The sequence below is a fragment of the Lissotriton vulgaris genome, chromosome 5 (assembly GCF_964263255.1).
Source record: "Lissotriton vulgaris chromosome 5, aLisVul1.2, whole genome shotgun sequence".
Classification (NCBI taxonomy): Eukaryota; Metazoa; Chordata; class Amphibia; order Caudata; family Salamandridae; genus Lissotriton; species Lissotriton vulgaris.
The window spans coordinates 384,468,057-384,491,622 of NC_141693.1; positions in this window are offsets into that span (position 1 = coordinate 384,468,057).

The window sequence follows — 23,566 nt, forward strand, 5'->3', positions numbered from 1 at the left end:
TTTGGTTGAGAGTCCACGCTATCTGAGATTGTTTCACATGAAAAATTCCTTTGATAATAAAACTTATGAATCCATTCATTTCAACCCCCATGGGTAGTAGCCATGTTTCTGTATATACATTTTGAATATTAGCTGCTACGTTTTGGCTCGTTCCTTTTTTCATTATTTGTAATGATTATTGTACAGTGCTGGTCAGGTCCTAAAGAATACCTAATGCACCTTTCCTTTAGGTCAGAATCTAGGGCAGAAACATGTTGACCCTTTTCTAGTGTTGAAATGTCCACTTGAATTGTAATCCTATACACATTTGGGACCACAAACATCTTCAGCTGGCCTTCAGAGTCCCCACTAAGACCTCATACAGTCCTCTGATGGCCCTAAGACCTATCTGCTGACATTCCATGGCCTTCAATCAATCACTTACCACCCTGACACTCATTCAGCAGGCCCTCCCATGCTCACAGCTAGCCCTAGGATCTTCTGAGCTATACTTCAGAAATATTTCAGACCCTATCAACTGTCCATTTGAGTTATCAGTGAGCACTTAGATATCTTCACCTTCATCCACACTGCTGGTCATTTAATGTTTTAGTCAGCCCTTAGACCCCCATCCTGGCAGCCAGCCCTCAGATTGCCTACACCATGCATAGATCACTTATATGGCAATCAGATCCTCTAGGCTGACCCCACGAGACACTTAGTCGGCCATCGGGCTCCCTCAGTCAGTTCCCACAAATGAAAGACAAAGAAGATATCTTGATAGATTTCTACTTGCTATATGATATCCTTCCTCCCCTCCCTCCCTCTGTGCCCAAACTTCAGCCTCGGCCTGACAGTGAGGCACGGTCGATGAGTGGATGAACCAGAGAGCTGGAACCAGCGTTTTTACTTTATTAGCCTAATCATTGGTGCTGACGCAGCTAATTAGGAAAGAAGCCATAGACTTGGTCAAGGCCTTTTACATTCACTGGGCAAACCTGTGAAGCTGTTCCTAAGCGTACATATAAATTGTATTTAGAAGAAGGAGAATGGCTCAGCTAGCCCTCCTTCCATGTGCAGGCATGCATGTCAGAGACAGCCTCAACATAAGACAGTGGCCTTGGCCAAGACCATATAGTATTTATTTGCTTTTAAGCAGTGGGGTCAGGCATGCATAGTAGACTAGTATCTAGGAGACAAAAATAAACCTATAGTGAACCTGTCAATATAACTTGCAGCAGCCCTGCATCTTAAGTGAAAAAAAACACATTTAGTCTTGATGATCTCAAGCATAGTTGCTGTCTTTGGTACTCTTATAGTACACAGTAGTGCATAATATGACATCCTGTCTTGTCCAGTGGAGATTGCATTTGACGGTGCATGGTCTCCTTATCTGCTGCTACTGAGTGCTGGTGGTGAGGCTTGGGAGGAGCAGAGGGGAAATACAAAAAAATGGACCTACCTGGGTGCCGCTGGTTACTGCCGCCTCTCCTCCATCATCTTCTGGAGCAGCAACAGGAAGCACAAAGCATCCCCGAATCCCCTTTCAAATCACAACGCTGCCTTGCAGCAGTTTTGTGATTGGTCTGAATGGTGTGGTTCGGCACTCAGATGGGGGCACAGAGGCTGGGCATGTTCCCCACCAGGCTGTCTAATAAAGGCTGGTGGGGAAGATGCAAAATCTGCAGGACTGTAGTTAATATAATTTTTCTTTTTCTTTTACACTGCTCACAGAGCAATGGGCGACGCTCCTCCGCCTTAGCGGAGCAGCCCCCGCTAATTGACTCAATGTCTTTAATATGAGAAGAGTTTAATTTCATGAATATTTGAGCAAGAGATGCCCTCTGGTCCAGATTTGTTCACTGATCTTATGGTGGTGGTCTTGCCTGAATAAGTGTTACACATTTACACATATATTAACCTCATGGAGTGATTGAGAACAAATTTCAATTGGTGAGTCAGAAATCTAGTGCAGATGATTACCTTTGGAAGGAAGGATTCTAGGAAGGGCTCAAGGATACTCATATTGATTTTTAAGGCATGCACGTGGCACAGTATTGCCTCAACTTGTAGTAGAGAAAAAAAAATGGGCCTCATGTATGAGCCTCCTTGCACCTCCAGAACCTCACGTTCCGTGGCGTAAAAGCCTACGTGATATTTATCAGGCAGCACTAAGCCACTTTTTATGGCTTAATTCTGCCTGATAAATATAAATACCTTTAACGCAGTGTTCTGCGTTAAAGGGGCGTGCAATGGGTGTTCCTGGGGGCCTTCCCATCAACATCCATGGCCTTTTGACACTGCCCCAGATTTACAGAAAATCGTAAATCTGAGGCAGCGCCAAAAGCATACGCCTCCCCAGGGGAGGCGTAAGGGAGGAACAACGAGGAGAAATATCTTTATTTCTCCTCGCTTTTCCTTTTTCTATGTGTGCTGCCAAGGTAAGTAGTTATTTGATCAGTTAACTTCCCCGAATCAATTGCTTTCCTTTTTGGGTGGATGTATAGATTGAAAAGTGTTACTTTATTTTGTACACCCTGCCAAAAAATAAAAGTAAGTTTAACCCCTGAGCTACATCTGTTTTCGGGCCCATTTCCACAGCTCTTGGTATGGTGGTTGTTGCGATATAGGTTGACAGCCACCCTGAGGAGTGACCTGTTTTGCTACCTCTAATGGCTGGATGGTGTCAAAGCAAAGAAACCCGTGTATGTATGGTGGTTCCATAAGCCATCTTTCCTGTAACATAATAATGTCAATGTTGTTAAGATATTGCAGGAATTCTGGATCAGGGATCGTCCACAAGAGATCACTTTAGCGGCAACTGTTCCATCTGGCATACATCCTGCCCCACACCTAGGATCAATCTACACAATAAATTATAAGAGGCTTAAGTACACGGCAGAAAGCATAGAGTCCTTAACAGACACAGCAATCAATCTTTCACTCGCGCAACCATTTGGAAAAGATCTGATACAAACCTGGGAAAGCTTCACCACTAACCTTAGCAATTTAAAGTCTACAGAAATAAAAATGAGGAGATTTCTGGTTCCTGAACAAGAGGAAAAGATAACTAAGGCTCAAAGAGTGGAAATAAAACCCCTTAAGAGAATGATAAACGGCCTCATAAGATCTCTGTGACATGATCCAGGGAATACACTACTCATTTCATCCCTGCGGCAACTAAGAACCAAACTAAAGATGCTGAAATGGAATATCAAAAATAACTACGAACAAGACTTCTGGGCAAATTTATTGTACAATATAAAGCATAATGCCAGTGATCGCTTCTGGAAATCAGTAAATACAAATATTCACCTACATTATGGAGGACTTTCTTCCTACATTTTAGAGGATACCTGGGCAGGCTACATAAATTCCCTCTTCAATAGTCAAACTAATAGTCTGCCTAAACTAGAGCCGAGTAGAACAGATTTGGACAAACAATATACCAGCACTGGAAGAAGGGAAAGAGTTACCAACAATTCCCCTGACTGGCCTGTTGTTTACTGCCCAATGGCAAGAGACATATCCAATTCTCCTGTTTTAACCCAACACTAGGAGGAAGGGCCACACTATGCCAACAGTGGAAGAAGGGAAAGAGACACCAACAATTCCCCTGACTGTTCTATTGTGTACCTCCCCATGGCAAGAGGCATATCCAATTCTCCTGTTTTAACCCACCACCAGGAGAAAGGGCCACCCACCACAGAGCATCTTACAATCAGGAAACAGATCAGGAAGGGAAGAAAAGAAGGAGTGCCGAGCTCAAATGGAATCCCGCCTGCAATGTTTAAACAAAGGCCGAAAGAATGGGCAAAAATACTTAAGACATTATTTCTGGAGGTAAGGCTACTGGGCATCATTCCAGACTCCTGGAAAGGTTCAACAAATATTCTGATCCATAAAAGTGGCAATAAGGCTTTACCAGCCAACTATCGGTTAGTGGCGCCGATCGATAACGAGGCCAAATACTTTGCGGGGACATTGCTTGATGAACTTACAACTTGGGCAGAAAACAATTAAATAATCCCATTAAATCAACCAGGCTTCCGGAAAATTCTGGTACAATATCCAACATCCTGGCAATCTCACTGATTATGGACACAACTAAAATGAGGAAAACACAGCTGCATGTCTGCTTTATCGACTTTAGCGCCGCATTCGACAACGTGCAGAGGGTAAAACTGTGGATCAAGTTAGCCAGTTGGGGCATTCCAAATGCTCTTTTATCAATGTTAATGCTTTTACTCACCAACACCTGGTTGCAGGTGAAATTAGGATCAGGGTCTCATCTCTCAAGAAAAGTAAAAACAACGAAAGGACTCAAACAGGACTGCGTGCTGGCTCCTATTTTATTTAATTAATTCATGGTAGACTTACCTCTGATACTTAACATCTGTAACTCCCACGCGCCCAGACTGGGGGGCATCACTCTGTCCAATTTACTATATGCGGACGACGTAGTCCTGCTCAGCCATATGGTAGTTGGCGTGCAACATCTCCTTAATGGACTGCAGGAATACGCAGAAGAAAATAGCCTTTAAATTAACCTGAATAAAACTATGACAATTAACAGCAAACAAAGAAAAAGTCACCTCTGTCATCTGAGCAGCACACATATTGAATCAGCGGAGACTTATAAGTATTTGGGTGTCTATTTAGACAAAGAAGGATCATTCTCCCGCCAACAGGAAGGGATCAAACGGTAAGAGATGATCGTTGCCTTAACTATGAAAAGTTTATCAGCCAAACTACTGGGTCTAACGCTGAGCCCTCTGTTAATGGTAAGACAAGCTAAAATCCTACCTGCAATCACCTATGGTAGCGAAGGTTTACGAGGGAGAGATGCCAAACTTTTAGATAATTCTTGAAAGTGGAGGGATGCACACCAGTTTTAACCAACATCTCTTTATTCATCAAGTTAATCTACCTTCGGCATGAATTGCGTGCAAATCAGATTTTGAGGCATGCCCTGCTGCCACTAGTTAAGAAACATGTAAGAAGAGAGACTGTACAGCTCCTATGCCAAATGCACAGCTCTGTGCCGCTATTTAGCGTGCACTTAAAATTCACATTCCTTTGTCAATTCTTACATTTATAAACCATTTTTGTCCATATTTTAACTCCTTTTTAAACATTTAGTTCACTGTTTTATCCTCAGTCCACCAATCGGGTTCAGGTACCAATTTTCAGTTTTCTGAGATTCAAACTGTGCCATTCCAGGCCTCTTTGAAAGAATGCGATAGATGCAAGAAGTCCTTCACAAGTAGTCGTTTATTGTGCAGTTAAAAAACCCAATGCATTTCGGGCCTCCATGTGCCCTTCTTTGGGGGTCACTACAAATTAATAACAATACAAACAAATTATTAGCACTTTGTATCTTAAAAGCGCCACGTCACAACGTCATTTCATCACTGAACTTAAATCACGATAACCGTAACATTACTCCCTGATGCACTATATTCATGTAACTACCATTCTTATACCTCAGTCATCATGCGCCTAATCATCAATGTACAGGGTGTAAATCCAAATATCCTACAATGTCTGTTCTCCTGCAAATTATTCCAGTTTTCTTCCCTCCCATCCAGCGTAAACACAATCCGTCCCTTTAACCCTCTGTGTTCAAAGCGCTACCTTCGTTAATCAAACCTCACGCGCTGCTTTGTACTAAAGCTTGAACTGTTCAACATGTGCTATGCTCGCTGTAAATATCATACTTGAAATTACAAAACATGCCTTCCCTCTTACACATTTTACAGATTGCTAAACAAACGTGTACTCCTTCCGCCCTGTCGCTCACCTAATTCAATGATCTACAAGCGTCTACCGTCCTCATCCTGATTATTCGAACCGGTATAACGGATCATTTCCCACCCACATTTTTTAAAGCCCTCCACCCTAGTATTCTCCCTCCCAATTCGCCAGAAGTCCAAATGCTTCCTGATGCATCATGACTTTAGACTCTAGGTGAACCACATTTCCCAGAGTGCATCACTTGAAAAGCTGACACTGTCCATAAACATACAGTATTAAGAAGTCACTTTTACATGTCTGTTCAGTTCTAAGACCTTGCGAAATAGATACATATAATTGGTTGTCTTGCAAGGGACTCCGATGTTTTCTCCGATTGTGTGAATCATTAAACAATCTTCAAACTTTTAGATAAAACATTAGTAAAAGCATACAGAACTATGTTCAGCCTCTCAAACTATACCTCCCTGGTGCAACTAAGACTGGAGTTTGGCCTTTTAAAGCAAACTTGGGTCAGATATAGAGCATACATCAACTGCTGGAATAAAATTAGATCATCATCCCCTAAATCACTAAACCATAATCTTTGGCAAGATCTCGAACCGAGGGAGAATTCGCCCGCAAGAATGTATCTTCAGGAGGCACTGGCAAACACAGGCTTATCATCCTTATGGAACACGTAGTGCCACCACTTAACTCTCAAGAAATGAGTCTGGAAGTTGCTGAAAAAACTGTCACTATAAGAGAATCAAACAGCTTTTACAGCTAGAGCACATGCCTGGATGACTCTGAATTCTTATAAAACCGTAGCCCCCCAACAATACTTCAACCTGGGCCACCCAAAAGCACATAAACTAAAATTCTTATAGCTACGTCTGGGAGTGATACCATGCACCCAGCTTCTGCCACCATGGAAAAGGGTGCAGACTTTTGCAGCATGCAGTCTGCACAAAAATGGCCAGGGCGACATTATTCATATCATTTGCTCTTGCACGGAAATGCTTCAGGAAAGGAGGCAACTGCTGAAAAACCCATTTAACCAAAGGGGAATTCGGACAAGGAGGCATGCAGTTCTGGCTTGCTTCGATCCAGCACTACCACAATTGAACTCAAGATTAGTCAGACTTCTTGAAGGGGCCAGGGCAAAAATGCCAAATTGTCACTAATTACTTTTTTTTGGGGGGGGGGCAAAGGGGCCATTGGACAATCTATATTCATTTCTTAGTGGGAGTAACAATCACTCCATTGACTGGGTCACTTACAATGGATGCTCTTGGTATGTTAATTGGTATTTTTTAACCTGTTAGCAACAGAAGTGTTTTTATAGTTTAATTATGATGAAATATTATCATTGGGAACATGATGTTATCCTTTTGCATGTATTGCAATGGCTTTAAGTAACTTTTCAAAAAGTAAATAAACTGAAACTGAAACGGAATGTATGAGGTCTTAGTGGGGACTCTAAAGGCCAGCTGAAGAACACAGGTTCCAGGGTAGCAATGATGGCAGGACGGTTATTTATTGTATGGGAAAAGTTATGTACATCAGTAGGTTCCTATATTATAATTTGTTTCAGAGACCAGGATAGTGATTAGCTTAACGGTACGAACGACCACATTTTAAATGTAATGCAAGCCACTCCTAGAACGACCTGTAAGACAGTCTGTGCTTTTTACTTTTTTAATTATCTCCGATATCTATTTTATAACTTTTAGGTCAAGATCTTTTTTTTCCTAGCGAAGAACAGATAATTCTGTTTTTCTATTGAGAATTGCTCACAGGACTGACTCATAGCAGTAAATGCATAGGGCCTTATTTATGAAGGCCTTGCGCCGCCGGTGCGTCACTTTTAACATGGGAAAAAGTGACGCATCCGTGGCGCAAGGCTTTCATAAATGAGGCCCATAGTTCGTTTGCTTATCGCGTAGATGTATTGAAAACTCTTCTTTATATTTACAGTTCAAGAGATATTGAATGAACTGAATGTTAGAAGACTTCAGATGAAATAGTAAATTGATTGAAAACAGACGTTAATATCTACATTTTGTCAGAGCAAATGTTCATGAAAGTTCGTCTTCCGTCGATAAAATGAGAGCCGCAGAAAAATTCTATTAATTTCATCACACTTAATAAAACACAACGGTGCCTATTTTAAGCAGTAGACCAGAACATCCTCCTCTGCGCCCAAATCATGGAGAGAGCTTAGGGGAGTGCAGTGACAGCTAGGTTGATTTATTCATTTGATTATATTGATTTCATTTTTTTTCTGAACAGCATGCCGCTTGTATATCTGTCCAAGCAGGGCCCATTGTGTCGTTGCTGCTTTATTGCCTTCACCCGGTTAAGGCTTCAGAACAATACATGTCAGTCTGCATCAGTGCAACCTTTTTCTGTCTCAGTTACCTTCCTCTGACAAAATGATTTCCATCTAACAAGGCTACACTGACAATTGCCATTCTAGCATAAAATGTCTAAAATAGGTTAGTCGGAAAACGCAGTCAGCAAATTTATTTTTTGTTTTTTTTAGTTAGCGGGTACCTGATTTTTCATCAATCACAAACATTAGCAGTGCTTTGCCAATATCAAAAGTTGTCGAAAATACTAAGGGTTTTATACATCAGTTAAATGGGTATTCATAAGTTGCTTGATTGAATTATTCAGTTATAATTGTATTTTTACGAATGGAATTGGGTTCTACTGTTTTTCAATTTCTTTGCTTCATATGACTTCATTATTCCCACACATGTACCTAAGTGTTGTTAGTAGTTTGAAAAAACAGAGGACAGAGCCAGACATAACATCTGTAAATCCCATGATAAAATGGAATATCAACCATTGTGTATCTTCTTGTGAATCTCATGTTATCGCTCAGTGACTATTCCTATGTGGGCTTCTTTATGCTTTTGTGGCAGCATAAAGCTTTGCCCTTTTAAATATTCCCACCAAAGTTGCTATTTTTCCACCAAGTCTGCTTCTCTAGCCATGGCATGTCACACTAAAAAGAAGAACTCAACGTTGTTGTTCGAAGATGGAATACTAATAGTGGTAGTACCACTAGCAATAAGGCCACTAACACAATATGAGGTCCAGTCAAGGTCTCAATACATTAGCCCCTGACTCAAGCAGGCAAGCTTTACTTAGGAGACAGATCTGTGAAGCATTTAAAAACATCAATACATTAAATAAGCAAGTCACAACACACAAGAACAAATCCACAACCAATTTATCAAAATATAAAGTATTTTTATGACTAAAAATACACCATAATGGCAAACATTTAATGTAGGGAACCGGAGATAAGAATCTTAAAGAATAAACACTTTTTAATGCGTAGAAACGTAGGGGCAGATTTATGAGGCCCTTGCACCACGTTTACGCCGCTGTTGCGTCACGCAATACGGCGTAAACGTGGCGCATCCCTATGAGGCATTTACAACGTGACACATCTATGGAGATGCGTCACGGTGTAAGGCCATGCGCCACATGAAACATGCGTCAAGTGTCATGTAGGCGTTTCGGTGCAGGGGGGGGGGTCCGTCGCAGGAACGCCCCTGGAAAGTGACTCAGTGAAATCTACAAGAATCACCCTTACGCCTGCTTCAAGCAGGCGTAAGGGTGATGCACCATGCAATGTAGGGGTGGCACCTGTGCATTGCAGGAGTCAGGTCGCACTTGCGACATGACTCCAGCAATGCGCCGCCCGTACGCCGAAAGATGCGTCACGCATCTTCCCTGCCTTGCACCATGGTGCGCCGCATTGTAAATGCGGAGCACCATGGGTGGCGGAGCTGTGGCGCTCTGTGGCGCAGATTACCTGGCGCATCCCTGGGTATGCGCCAGTTAACGTAAATCTGCCCCATAGGGCTTTATTTATGAGAAGGGTTGCAACGCTGCAACAAAGCAGCGATGCAACACTTCTCAGTGCGCCTTGCTTGCGACACAATGGATCCGTCATATTTACTGTATTATGCATCATGTCCTAAGGAATGACAGGAACGCCAGTATTTCTAAAGTATCTGTCGGCACTAAACTGACTCATTGCTGAAATGCGTCACAAAAGTGCTGCAACTCCATATATGTGTCCTTTCACATGGGACAAGCTTCATGTGAACGGACCTGCATCACTCTTATGCCTTTCATGAGGAAGGCGTAAGGTTTTGATGCAATGGCATCCTAGAAGTGTCGCACTGAAATCTCAAGGATTTCAATGCGCCATTTGTATGAGGCTTTGATGCGGGGCAACGCTCACCCTGCATACATTATACCTGACGCAAGCATAATGTAGCGCAAGGCTTTACAAAGTGATGCATCTGCTTAGATGTGTCACTTTGTAAATGGGGCGCACCATGATGCATTGTTTACGCTGCCGGTGCGCCACAAAAAGTAACGCAACAGCAGCGGAAAAAGTGTCTCAAGGCGTCAAGTGCCAACTTGGAACATCTGGTTGTACATGACCGGGACAAATTAAAAGTTTGAGGCTGACTGCAATGGAGCCCTTGTCGGATACACTAAGCAGAAGGCCTCAGTCCAAATTTTTTTTCACTCTTCGTTGAGCGAGGCTCCTTTTTAGACTAGGATTCGAGTTGATGACATCGGCCTGCCTCAGTGTGAGCTTGGAAAATTTCTGGAAGTCTTGAGCTCCAGAGCTTTTAGCTGGACAAACCTGAAATCCAGGTTGGGTCTTGGTTCGAAAACACCGGATTGACTCACGTCAATGGGTTGGTCACCTTATGGAGCTCTTTTCAAAAGTTGCTCCAAACTTCTTGAACTCCTTCCTGAAGTTCCACTTGAGGGTTCAAAGTGTCCAAATCACAAATCCAAGGGTATAGAAACTCTGAAACGGTCCTTGGAAGTTTAGAACTACATTTCCCACAATGCACTTGACCAAATCATTAAATGATCACCGGGCACACTCCAGGCTAGGGACATCATAGGGTAATGGTGCAGGTGAGCTCTATTAATCTGTTTCTTTCAGGAAGTCCACTTCTTAATCCTTTTTGAAGCAAGGTAAAGTCCGTAGGGCTGTAGTTCCAAGTGTACAGCAGGAGCTGTCCTTCAGAGTGCAAGCGTTTGGGGTGCAGACCAGGGTTCCAGCAGTGCAGTCTGTCTTCTACTTGCAGTTTCAGGCAGCAGATCTGAGTTGCTATGCAGCTCTCACATATTTATCCACTGGATAAATGTGTGAGAGCTAACAAGCAAGAGAGCACCCCCTCCCAATGGGGTACAGGGTGCCACCCAATAGCATGACATCTTCCTCCAAAGTTTGGCATATTCTTATCCCACAAGGCACAGTATTTTAAAATTCACAATAGAGCATTTCTCTCCTTGGTAGTTAGAGCTGGCTAAGCCAACTTTCTGATGTGGCTAATTTTCCTTAACACTCCCTTTCTAGTCCTCCTGAAAATGTCATTCCTGAGGCTCCCATCTGTCTGGGGGGTACATGAAGAGGGGGTAGGCCTGTCTAGCGTTCTTTACTGTCCTGCTCTCTTTGAAGTCCAGTTTGTTGACCCAGCCCCGGTCCTGCCTTAACTCTGCAGTTGCATATATCTTCCCATCAGATAACTTATGTCCTTATGCAGGCCACTTATCATCTCATCAAAGCAGTTTGGCTAAATGTTTTAAGGCCAAGCCAATCACAAGATGCTGCTAGAAGGCTGTATTTTGGCTCACAGAAAATAAGTTCTATAACTTAATTTCTGTATTAGTGATGATACATTCAAATGTGGCAAGTTATTGCATTTATCATTACCACTCTTTTAAGCCCTAGATAAATTATGTTGCTCCCTTCAATAGTTGCACTGTATTATAGAATTCCTATCTTAGCCCCTGGAGCTAAAATGCTGCAATGGGGAAAAATGAAATTGGTAGTTTCATCCTTCACCAGGGCATATAAAGCATCTTTTAAAATGCCAGTGCTTATTTTTATCTGCATCCTTCCCTAGGGTGACCTTGGGTAGACCATAGGGGTGACTTATATGTAACAATAAGGTAGTTTGATACTTTGAAAGTACCTTTAAATTCAAAGTCGAATTTGCATTTAAAGTCAATTTAAAAGCAGCTTGCAAAACAGGGCTGAATTTTTGATTAATTTTGAGCCAGGATGGGCTCCCCTGGGGCTTGTACATGCCCGAGAAGGCGGGCCACATGCCCCTTCACATGTTTCAAACAAAGCAGCCCGGCTTCCATTTTTTTTTTTGATCCCGCAGGAGTACCAAGGGATCACTGCATTTTTTGCAGATTTTTTTTTCAGTATGCATTCTACACATTCATTTCATTTATTCAAAGGCATTGTGATGCCTTTTGGCACATTACTACTAAAGTGTTTTTGCTTTCTCTTAGTTCCTGTATTCCTCTCAATTAAATGTCTGAGAGGAATAAGGATTTTTTTAACAGTTTTTCTTATTAAAAATTTGTTTTGGTTTTGACCAAAGGGGAAGTCCATCTAGGTACCCTCATGGGGCCTACATGTTCAGGGTATTCTTACCCTGCAGCCTTGCATATTTCATTTTTATATGCTTAGGAAAGGGTCGGAAACGGGCAGATTTTCTGATTCAGCCCCTTTGTGACTGGTATTTTTTTCATTTGGGATGCATCATCCCAAATGCAAAAATCTCAATTTAAGGAATCGCAAAATTTATGATTACTTTAATTGCTATTGTATTTACTGAATCGCAAATTGCGATGCCTCAAATGCAATGCATGATGCCATTGAAAATATCAATTTCGCTATTAGGGGATGCAAATTACCGTCAAATGAAACTTGACGGTAATTTGCAAAAACTTTGACAAATGCACTAAAGTGCATTTTTCAAAGTTCCTGGTTACACACACACATGCCCTTGGGGCATGTGTGCGTGTGCAACATGTGTTCACATTACAATTTCAGGGGTGCAACATGGTGTCCTTTTGGCACCCTTTCACCCTTGAAATTGCATGCACAATTTGCGAGTACCTATTGGGTACTCGCAAATTGCTAATGCAATTCCCATTCATTCCTATGTGCCTGTAGGCTCATAGGAATGAATGAGAAGCCATTCCGTAATTGTGATTCGCAATTTGCTAGTTGCAATTAAGGAATGTGTAGGAATCGCTATTTTTTAGCAATTCCTACATACATAGGCTTTTGCAATTCCATAATTGCGATTCATTAATAATCGCAATTAAGGAATCGCAGAAGCCTAACTTGATGCATGTGCCACTAATTCCCAGAGTCCTGAAATGGCTGCCAGCAAGATGTTTTTGATGTTGCTGTCAGCCATTTAGAGTGCTTTCTCCCGCTGGAGTGGCCCAAGGGAAAAATAAGCTCACTGCCCAAATAGAACTCTCTATTTTTTATATTGGGTTTGCGGCACTCAAACTAGTTATCTATTTTTTTAATCTTAATATCTCACATACATCTGAATCGATATACACCAAATCATAAAAAGTACAATCTCCGTACACAAATTCAGAATCCTGCCAAATTTTGTGAAATTCCGTTGAACAGTTTTTCCTGTAACCCTGTCTAAAGAAATACATCGCAAAAGAATGGGGATTTTGTGTTTTGGGGCCCCACTTTGTTCTCGGCCCCTTCTTGACAGATCACCTCGAAACTTTCCATGCACAAACTAGTCACAAAATAGCACCTTTTTGGAAACTTTCATGGAGATTCATCAAATGAGGTTACAGTGAGTAGCAACACAAAAAATGTTTTTGCCTATGGAAAAACATATACAAGTGAACTCTTCAGAATATAATTGTTGTTGATATACACACTAAGAAACTATAGTTATCTTTATATGTTTTAATGCTGAATTGTGTTCCCATTAGTTGATTGTCCTGCTGCCTGGTAGAAGTACATTGTTTATATTTATTGGTCTTAAATGTTTAAATAGAGCACAAGCATAGCGGCCCTAGATTGAAAAAGGCAGTGTGACTGCAGAAACAAATCTCACCTGTTTTCCTATGCCAATGATGACCTGACTCAATAAACAGGTACAATTTCTCAGACTTTGAGTACCGGTTCCCTATCTCGTAATGAAGTTTGGGAAAACGTTCTGTATTATTAACAACAGCGGAGGCTCTGTTTTCTGTGCACCGCCAGCATTTAGGCAGCACACCAGCATTGCCGCATTTTTTCTTGGAGAGTAAGAGGCAGGTGTGCCCCATGCAAGGAGTGTGATGAAGGAGATGAGGAGTTGGCAAAGGTGGAGGGGAAGGTTTGACGCTGGGAGCGGAGACTCTCATGGTGGGGACCTTTGATCTTCTGCTAAAAGTCCTTGCCTCACCATAGGATTGCCCGCCTTGCTTGGAGCTGTGCACCGTGGAAATCACTCGTCGAGCGGTGGGGTCATGAGACCTTAACGCAGTGGCGGTTTCTGCAGCAGGGCGTCGGGGCTCCGCCCGTTAGATTCACAATGCTGCTCATAAATCAAAATTATTATACGGTTTAAAAAAGCTTTACAGAAAAATTCCCCGTTTTATTTTTGACAGGCACTGTCTGCCCAACTCACGGCTGCACAACATAAAGCAAATGGTCACGTCACCAGGGTCACGTGACTGCAATGCTTGCTGCTCCCCGAGCAGGTCCAAAGAAGCCTAGGTGTTTGCCGGCTGAGAACCTCACAGCCCTAAAGGCTGTGATGTCATCAGCTTGGCAAAGACCTAGCTTCAGGGCCGAGTCTCCACCCCCTGATAGCGTGGAGGCAAAGTTAGCCCTGGGTGTTTGAAATACAAGCCCGGGATCTCTAAGCCTCCACGTCAATCAGAGAGTGGAGAGCATTGGCACCACACCCTTTCCCAACTTGTTACAGGGCGTGGGTGGGACCCCACTGTGACGAGTTGGGAATGGGTGTGGGAGGTGGAAAGGAGGAATTGAGTCTGCGAAGTCTGCTTCCCGCGCAAGTCTCTGCAGCAGTGGCAATCCGACGTTGAAGACGGTGGTGCCATTTTAAAAAAATAATCAGACTGCATGCGTGTTTGGAGCCAGAGGCCTTCTGAGTCGTCAGCTGCAGTGCAGCGCCTGATAGTTGCTGGCCTCTGCGCTGTGCACAGTAGTGACTGCTCCTGTGTCATGTCGGACTCGGGAGAGTAGGAGCCAGAGTGGAGGACTCTGTGAACTCGGGAGCAGTTCAGCAACAGATCAGGTAAGGCCAAGTCAAAGAGATGTCATTTTTTTACGTAAAGAAAATCTAAAACGTTTAACTGTCTTGGCTCTAGTTTTCGTTTGTCATGTTGTGACATAACGAGGACAGAGCAAGTACTGAAATGACGTTTATTTGCCTGATGTGTGATTGGAGAAAACTTGATAGTGTTGTGCATGTCAGTAAATATATAAAAAAAGAGTAATTCACATCCAGGTTTACTTGTCTGAACCTTTTGCATGTCATCTTAAAAGTTCTGCCAAATAAAAGTGAACAAGTCACATGCTGGAGTGGAAAGTTTGTCTGGATATTCCGGATAAGGTGTGGGATGCACAAAAAATGGAGGCAAACCCTCGCCCACCAACCTAAGAGTCATGCTTCACATCGGGTTACTCTGCCATCATAAAAATTCATACTGTTTAGCTGTTTACGTACAATATACTTACCATCTACAGCCACATTCAGAATTCTGTGTACTATGATTTATATTTCTGCATAAATCATGCACAGCCTTCACAACAATTACAGAACCGTTATCAGTATTACAGTATGCATCCTGCCTACGAGCAGTTATTTAGTGTTTCCTTGACTGGTGGTGGTGGGAGGTGCTGGGTGCTCAGAGGAACACCTATTTACTTCGTATTTCTGCGTGGTCTCATGTTGTGTTCCATGGCTTGGGTTACATACTACCTTCACCGAGGCTTATTATCTTTCTTGGCATCTACTGCTATCTAAATGGAGTCCTATTCGGTGAGGGCTGCCAATAATTTCTAATGAAACCATAACCGGATTCTCTGAAAATGGTGGTGTCCTGTTATTGTTTGGTTGCACTTTCTGAATATGTAGTGTTTTATTGGTTCTTGTACACTTTTATTTTTCATGTGCACCCATGCATTCCTATAAACGCCATACTAGTTGCTTTAACCAAAACCTATTTCCAAAGGTTAAATTAGATCTGTCCTGTATTTAAAGGAGGCATTACCCGCATCACAAGAATGATATGCAATGATCTATGTACTAGTATGTGACACTAATTAAAAAAATACTTGAAAAATGCATTGAATTAAAAAAAGAACCTCTGAATTGTAGAAAGAGAATTAAATCAGAGACAATACTTGCTGAAAGCATATGACAAAAGTTGTGAAAAACGTGACTTCAGTTTTGACCGGGAATAGTGACTCTGTCAACTGTTTGAAAAACGGGACTCTTTCTTGCAAAAACTGAGGCACGTGGAGAGGGCTGCTGCCTGAGGCATTCCCAGCACTGTAGGGGAAAAGCAGGACAGTCACCAGCAGTCTCAACAGACATCTGACAAGCACTTCATTCAAGTGCTCGATTGAGCCCCTCATTCTCATCTTGGCCTGAACAGGTGTCAGTGGTGAGTCTCAGAAAAAGTGGGTCCGAACACAGTAATAACAACAGTTATTTAGACCTCTGCAGCACCCTTATATTCCAATAAGGGGAGGAAATCATTTTACAAATAGTTTCTGTATTTTACTGCCCTTACTACGAATGTTTAAGAAAGGCTTAAAAAAACTGAGTCGACCTTGGAATTGAAACCTCAGATTACTCGATCGACACATGCCTGATGCAAGGTGTTCCCTAAGCAAGGAAAATATTGTTTCAATCCTAAAAAGGGAATTTTAACAAGATGAAGCAGGAGCACGTGAGATTCTGATGAGAAATATTAATTTCCAGAAACTGGTAGGCCTCAACAGGCAGGCAGGTGGACATGGGTTTTCAAAACTGTACTCGAAATCCAGATAATTATTTCCTCCTTCCTTCCTGAAAAATTAGGAAATATAGCAGAAACCTCCTGAGCAAGAAAGCAGGTTTAGTGTGCTATGCAATGGCTTGTTCAAATGCACTATGTTTTGTAAATTACATTGCTTTATATTACAAATCTTTTTTATAATACTGTGTGGCTTTTCCTTACGTGATGATATGCTACTGTGTGCTTCATTTTGTCAAAATAGATGCACAGGTTGTGTAGCACCGTAATGGCTTGAAGGGTTTGCATGGCAAACTTGAAACAAGGCCTTGCTGACAAGCCACTTCTCAGGAGCATAGCAATACTTTAAATGGAGCCTTGAGGCAGCAGGGGCATTACGCAGGGGCCTGCTGGGGTATGGGGGTTTAATACAAGGTCAATTATATATGTGATGATACATATATATTTTGAGCACAGCCTGCAGCACTTCTGGGATTGTATCACACTCTCAAATTTGCTTGAAAATAGACAATTTGCCTACTCTTTTTTCAAAATTTTCTTTGGAGGGTAGACCCCCCGAACCCTCTGTAAATGCTTCACGCTCGCACGCTACGCACTCTCGCCGCAGTGAGGTACGACAATTGTTTTACGACACACCACTTTCAAATGTCACCAGCCGCCACTGCCTTAACGATGGATCTGGAGTTGAGTCATACCGGACATTGGAATTTTAGTTATGTTTCAAGCAATGCCACATTTGGAAGTACTCAAGCATGAAGCTTTATTATGTGACTCTGAGAGTGGAACTTGATAATTTTAGGTTGATGAGGGCAGAGTGTGCCTCAATAACTAAGACATGTTTTATGCAAAAGGAATATGGAAGATGGCACTTTTTGGCCACTTTATTGTATAAGTCACTGTGAGTGTTCAATTGGTCATCAATTAGGTACCTGCTATCTTGCTTTGCTTTTATTCACAGAATTTTAGAACGCGGTGCAGAAGGAAAGGACTTTAATTACATTCCAGTCCAGCCTTTCATGTGCCCCAGTAAGATGGGAAATGGGATTTCTTGTTTGAAACAAACTTTATCAATAACACGAACAGCGCTCAGGGGCACTGGCCGGATGTCATTCTTAAGTGAACTCATTTAGAGTATAATTATTGTCATACATACTAAGAAGCTATAGTAATGTTTTTATGCTTTAATGCTGAATTGTGCTCCCATTGTTTGATTATCCAGATGCCTGGTAGAAGTACATTGTTTATGTTTTTTATTCTTGAATGTTTAAATAGAGCACAAACATCATCATTGAAAAAACAAAGGTTACAGGGACATTATGGTTAGGCACAGATTTCACTCAGACAAAACCAGTGAAATTTGACAGTGATAGTTACCTGAGCAAAGTACAACTTATGACCCCGCAGTGCACTGCTAATGACCTCACATTTTACATCACTCATAACATTGTCAGAAAAATCACTGATGTCATGACATCTCAAATAACATCACTGACAACATTATCCAGTGAGTATAAGTATTTTGTAAGAGTTTATGATTATAAAATATGTATACAAGGTACTACAGAATGTAAATTAGTTTACAGGTGTACTACTAAAGAGTGACAGTACTTCTAATATATATTATTTGAGTGGCTGTGTGACTGTATGTATCCTTGTGCATATGGGTGTGTGAGTGCCGTATGAATATATAAGTGGGTGTGTAAGTACCTGTATTGGTGAGTGAGACGCTGTGTGAGTGGCTGTATTGGTGAGTGTGTGTGTGTGTAGTGACTGTGTGGATGAGTGAGTGGGTGTCTGACTGGCTGTATGAGTGAGGGATTAGGTGCGTAAGCGTATGTATGGGTAAGTGACTGGGTGTTTCAGTGGGTGTTTGCTGAATTGAGATGGTGTGTGAGGGGTTGTATTCGTGAGTAACTGTCTGTCTGGTTGCTTGTATTGGTGAGTAAGTGGATGTCTGAATGCTTGTATGGATGTGTAAATGGGTATGTAAATGTTTGTGTGGGTGTGTGAGTGAGTGTGTGCAGGATTGTATGGGTCAGTAAGTGGCTGTGTTGAGTGGCTGACTGGGTGAGTGTGTGGGTATATGAGTGACCTTGTAGGTAAATACGTTGGTATCTGAGCATCTCTTTGGGTGAGTGTATGGTTATGTGCTTGGCTGCATGGGCGCGGTTCTGGGTTTCCGGTTGTATGAGTGGCTGTATGGGTGAGTGAATGGTTGTGTGAGTGGCTGTATGAGTTAATGAGTGGATGTATGAGTTGCTCTATGGAAGAGCGAGTACGTGTGTGAGTACTGGTATGGGTGTGTGAATGGGTTTGTGAATGAATATGTAGATGATGTCATCAGTGATATCATTTGAGATGTCATCAGTTATGTCACTGATCATGTCATGAGTGATGTAATACGTGAGGTCACAAGCAGTGCATTGCGGGAACGTAAGTAACTCTGGTTTTGTATGAATAAAATCTGAGCCTAACTATAACCTCTCTATAACTTTTGTTTTTTTTTGGAGAATTTCTAAGGTTTTTTAAAATTCTATTTCCTAAGTGTAACATCCCTGTAACTTTTGTTTTTGTGTGAATTTCTAATGGTTTTCAAATTCTATTTCCTGATAATAGCTTTCCCGTAACTTTTTTTTTAAGTGAGTTTCTGTGGTTTTTTAAATAGTAGTTATATTTGCAGAGTGGTGTAGAACGGGGGTGGGCCTACAACCAGCTCTCAGCAATTGTGTTCTCTTGGTCTTACTATAGGTAACATGAGGGCTTGTTGGCCCCAACAGACCCTCTGGAGCCAAAGAGGCTTCCTTTTCCAACCAGAAGTGCACTATGAGGCATGTTTGCAGACTGGTGGAGAAATGTGACAAGTCCCCTGAAGTCCTTACAGCAAACATGCTGTGTGGCACTTACTGGAGGTAACAGGAGAGCTTGTTGGCTCCCAAGGACCCTCAATATCCAAGAGAATTTTATCCCCAACCAGCAGTGCAACAGGAACCACTTTCGCAGAAGGGTGGAGAAAGGGGCCATGGCCTCTGAAGTTCTTGCTGCAATTCTGCTTCTTGGGACTTCCTGGAGGTAACAGGAGGGCTTGTTGGCCCCAAGGACCCACTACATCCAAGGGGACTTTATCCACCAGCCAGTTGTGTGCCAGGAGGCTCATTTGCAGAGTGGTGGTGAAAGTTGGCAGGTCCTCCAGCAAGTTGCCAGTCATTTAAACAAAAAAATATTAGTGGAGGGGCACTGCCTTGCTGCCCTTCCCTAAGCTTTTTTAAGCCACCGGGAACCCATCCCCTTAGGCCAGGCATTTTTTCAATGGGGAGGGGAGCTACTCTGATGCGCTTACTGGAGGTACCTGGTGGGCTTGTTGGTCCCCAGGACTCTCAGGATTCAAGGGGACTTAATTCCCCAACTTAAAACATGCCATGGAGCGCGTTTACACACTTGTCACATCAGGCTCTGCCCCCTGCCTTCAACACTGTGCAAACGCGCACATGGCATGTTTTAAGTTGGGGGATTAAGTCCCCTTGAATCTTGAGGGTCCCTGGGGCCCAAATAGCCCAACAGGTACCTCCAGTAACCGCCAGAGAGCTGCGATGCAGAGGTGAAAAAAGGGGTGTTGCCTCAGACCACCTCTCTGCAACGCAGCTCTGTGGTGCATACTGGAGGCGCCTGGTGGGCTAATTGGCCCCCAGAGACCTCCAGTATTCAAAAGGTAGTAATTACCCAACTTACAAATAGCCACAGGCGCATTTGCAGAGTGATGCACTGAGGGGACTGGGCCTCCGGCGCAATGTGTTTTTTTATTTTAATTAATTTTTTAGAAGGGGGCTGTATGGCCCCCCTTCTTTTCCTATTTTCTGGGCCCTGGGGACCCCATTGCCCACCACTATTTTGTTAATTGTTTTAAAAAATATGTAAATTGTCGGCCCAGGAACCCCAACCCCCTGGGCATGGCCAGTATTTAAAAAATGTTTACCACAATTTGGAGGGGGGGCGCGTGGCATGGCCCCCCTCCTCTTGCCATGTATGTCTCCAGATACCCAATCTCCCAGGGCTGGTCTTCCCTGTAAAAACATTTTACCAAAATTTGGAGGGGGAGCGCGTGGCCACCCTGCTCAGGGCATTTATGGCCCCAGGGACCCCCTCCCCAGGGGCCGGCCTTTCCTTTTAAAAAAAAGTATTTTTAATGGGGAGGGTGGCCGGTTAAAGTCACAAGTTGGATGCCAACACTTCCTAGTTTGGAGTGTTGGCAGCCAGAGTGAAGATCGTGCCCGGGAGGGTTCGCGCACCCACCGCTGCCCCAGATGTCAAAACTTTTTCTTTTTCTAATTCCTCAGGAACTACTGAACATATTTACAGCATTTAAAAAAAGGGATCTTTCCAAACCAATAGCTACCTTTTTGCCAAATTTGGTGTAATTCCAATCAGCAGTTTGGGCTGTAGCTTTGTCTAAAGTTTCCTATGGAAAATAACATGTGGAAAATGCATTTTGAGACCCCCTTTTTTCTCGGCCCCTGCTTGGCGATTCACCCCAAAACTTTCTACACAGGAGCTGACCAGAGCGCCCCACTAGTTTTGAAAATGTCACGAAGATTTGTCAACTGGCGCCAAAATATTGGGAAAAGAAAAAATGTTTTTGGAATAGAAACAAGGTCCTAACTATAACTACCTATTGGTGACCTCAAGAATATATCTATCTATCTATATATATATATATTTATATACAAGGTATCCACACATGAGTCCTAAACTCCAAAGGACAGTATGAAGTACGGACGCAATCGGCGTTTTTCTCAAAAGTTCATTTATTAGCGTTTTGAGCATCAAAACTTCAGTCACTCGACGCGTTTCGGGGCGCCTCCCCTTAGTCACAAGGTGCATTTTTAACAGCACTGGTGTATCACAAAAACTGACGCACCGGTGGCATGAAAATGACGGATGGCCACATAAATGAGGCCTTCAGTCTTCTACTCATGCGCCATATTTAATGTATGACACATTATGTCGCAAGGAGTTACAGATACGTCAGTATTTCTGACGTATCTGTAAGCGCAAAAGTGATGCATTGCTGGAGTGTGTCACAAAAGTGACGCAACTCCAGCAATGCATCCTTTCACATGGGGCCAGCCTCATGTGAAAGGGCTTGCATCAGTCTTGATAACTTAATTGTATTTTAACTTTACAGAAACACACAGACACTGGATGATGTCATCAGTGATGCATTACTGGAGTTGCATCATTTTTTTGTCACACTCCAGCAATGCATCAGTTTCCTCTAAACACTCAACATTTTTTTTTTCTATTTTTTTTTTTACACACTTTTTCCCGTGATGCACTCAGGGTCCGCGTACCGGAGAGCGTACTGGGGAGCGCCGCCAGCGCTCACCCCACAAATTTTTGCTTAAAAAAAAAAAGGTTTTTAGCCCTTCATGGTCCTTCTAGGCCCCCTCAGAAAACCTAGGGGGTCAGGGGGTGTCTACTCTGCCCCCTTTTGATTATATCCCCCTTACTTTTTTCACCTCTTGTGTCTCGATTCTACCGAGACACAAGATGGCGGACTCTCCGGACTGTTTAGAATGTTGACAGACACCCAACAGCCAATCAGCTTTCGCTCGTGCACTCTCGTGTCACGCCGGGTGCGCTCCCCAGTACGCGCACCGGGGAGCGCCAGCAGCGCCCCTATAGATATATATGTTTTTTTGAACTTAATTTTCATAAAAGCCACTGAAGCAATGTTCACCAAACATAGTCCCTACAATTCTGCCAAGTTTGGCGTAATTCCGTTCAGCGGTTCGGGCTGTTGACTTGTCAGACCGTCCTATGGAAATAAACATGGAGAAAACACGTTTTGGGACCCCCTTTTTTCTCAGCTCCCACTTCACGAATCCCCCCGAAACTTTCAGGAAAGGAGCGGGAAGCGCAGCGAGACCATTTTAAGGAAAATTACAGGCAGATCCCTCAATCGGCGCTGTGAATTGGAGCTCCGTGGCCCCAAATTTCTAGGTGGTGCATCTCCCGCGGCTGGGAGGCCGCATATAAATCAAAGCTCCAAGGTTCCCACCTATTGGAGAAGCACTATGACATCCACTGCAGCAACCTTCATGAGGTAAAAGCCAGATCGACGAGCGGATCCAGTTTATAGCATGCTTGTTGATTCACGCCGGACGCGTTTCGTGCCTATTGCGCTCTTCAGTGGCGCAACATTCATTTTGGCATAGAAGTCACACCTCCCACTTAAAAATAGGAGCCCCCCAATGGGCGACTCAAATGAGTCCGCGTTGGTTTGTCGATCTTGTAGTGTGTGCTTCAGTTATGTGCCACTGTCTGAGATGTTTCAAGCCCACCAATGGGCCTCCACTCGCACATACGGCTTGTCATTCCTCCATGGATGCCTCCACATTGAGACTCCGTGATTTGGAGCTCCGTGGCCCCAAATTTCTGGGTGGTGCATCTCCCGCGGCTGGGAGGCCGCATATAAATCAAAGCTCCTAGGTTCCCACCTGTTGGAGATGCACTCTGACATCCACTGCAGCAACCTTCATGAGGTAAAAGCCAGATTTGCGAGCGGATTCAGTTTACAGCATGCCTGTCGATTCACGCCGGACGCGTTTCGTGCTCACTGCGCTCTTCAGCGGCGCAACAGTCATTTTGGCTAGAAGCCACACTTTAGCAGCTTTTTTTGCCACTAAAGCAGCAATAATTTTATCTCACTCTTAGCAAGCTGCAGAAAACGGGCCTTAGTGTGATTTTTTGGGCAATAGCGGCCCCTTTTTTCATCTCAAAGCATGTTAGCGATATTTATTGCTAATTACATGCAAAGTAGGCTCCATGAAGTTCTGAAGAGCCCAAAAACTGGCTCTAACTGTAGTTAGAGCCAGTTACCTAAGACCAGAAAACAGCTGGTCTTAAAAATGGTGATAAAACTTGGGCCCAAATCTCTGCAGCGCTGCCCTGCGGCAAAACTACAGTGCAAGAATGCGCACAA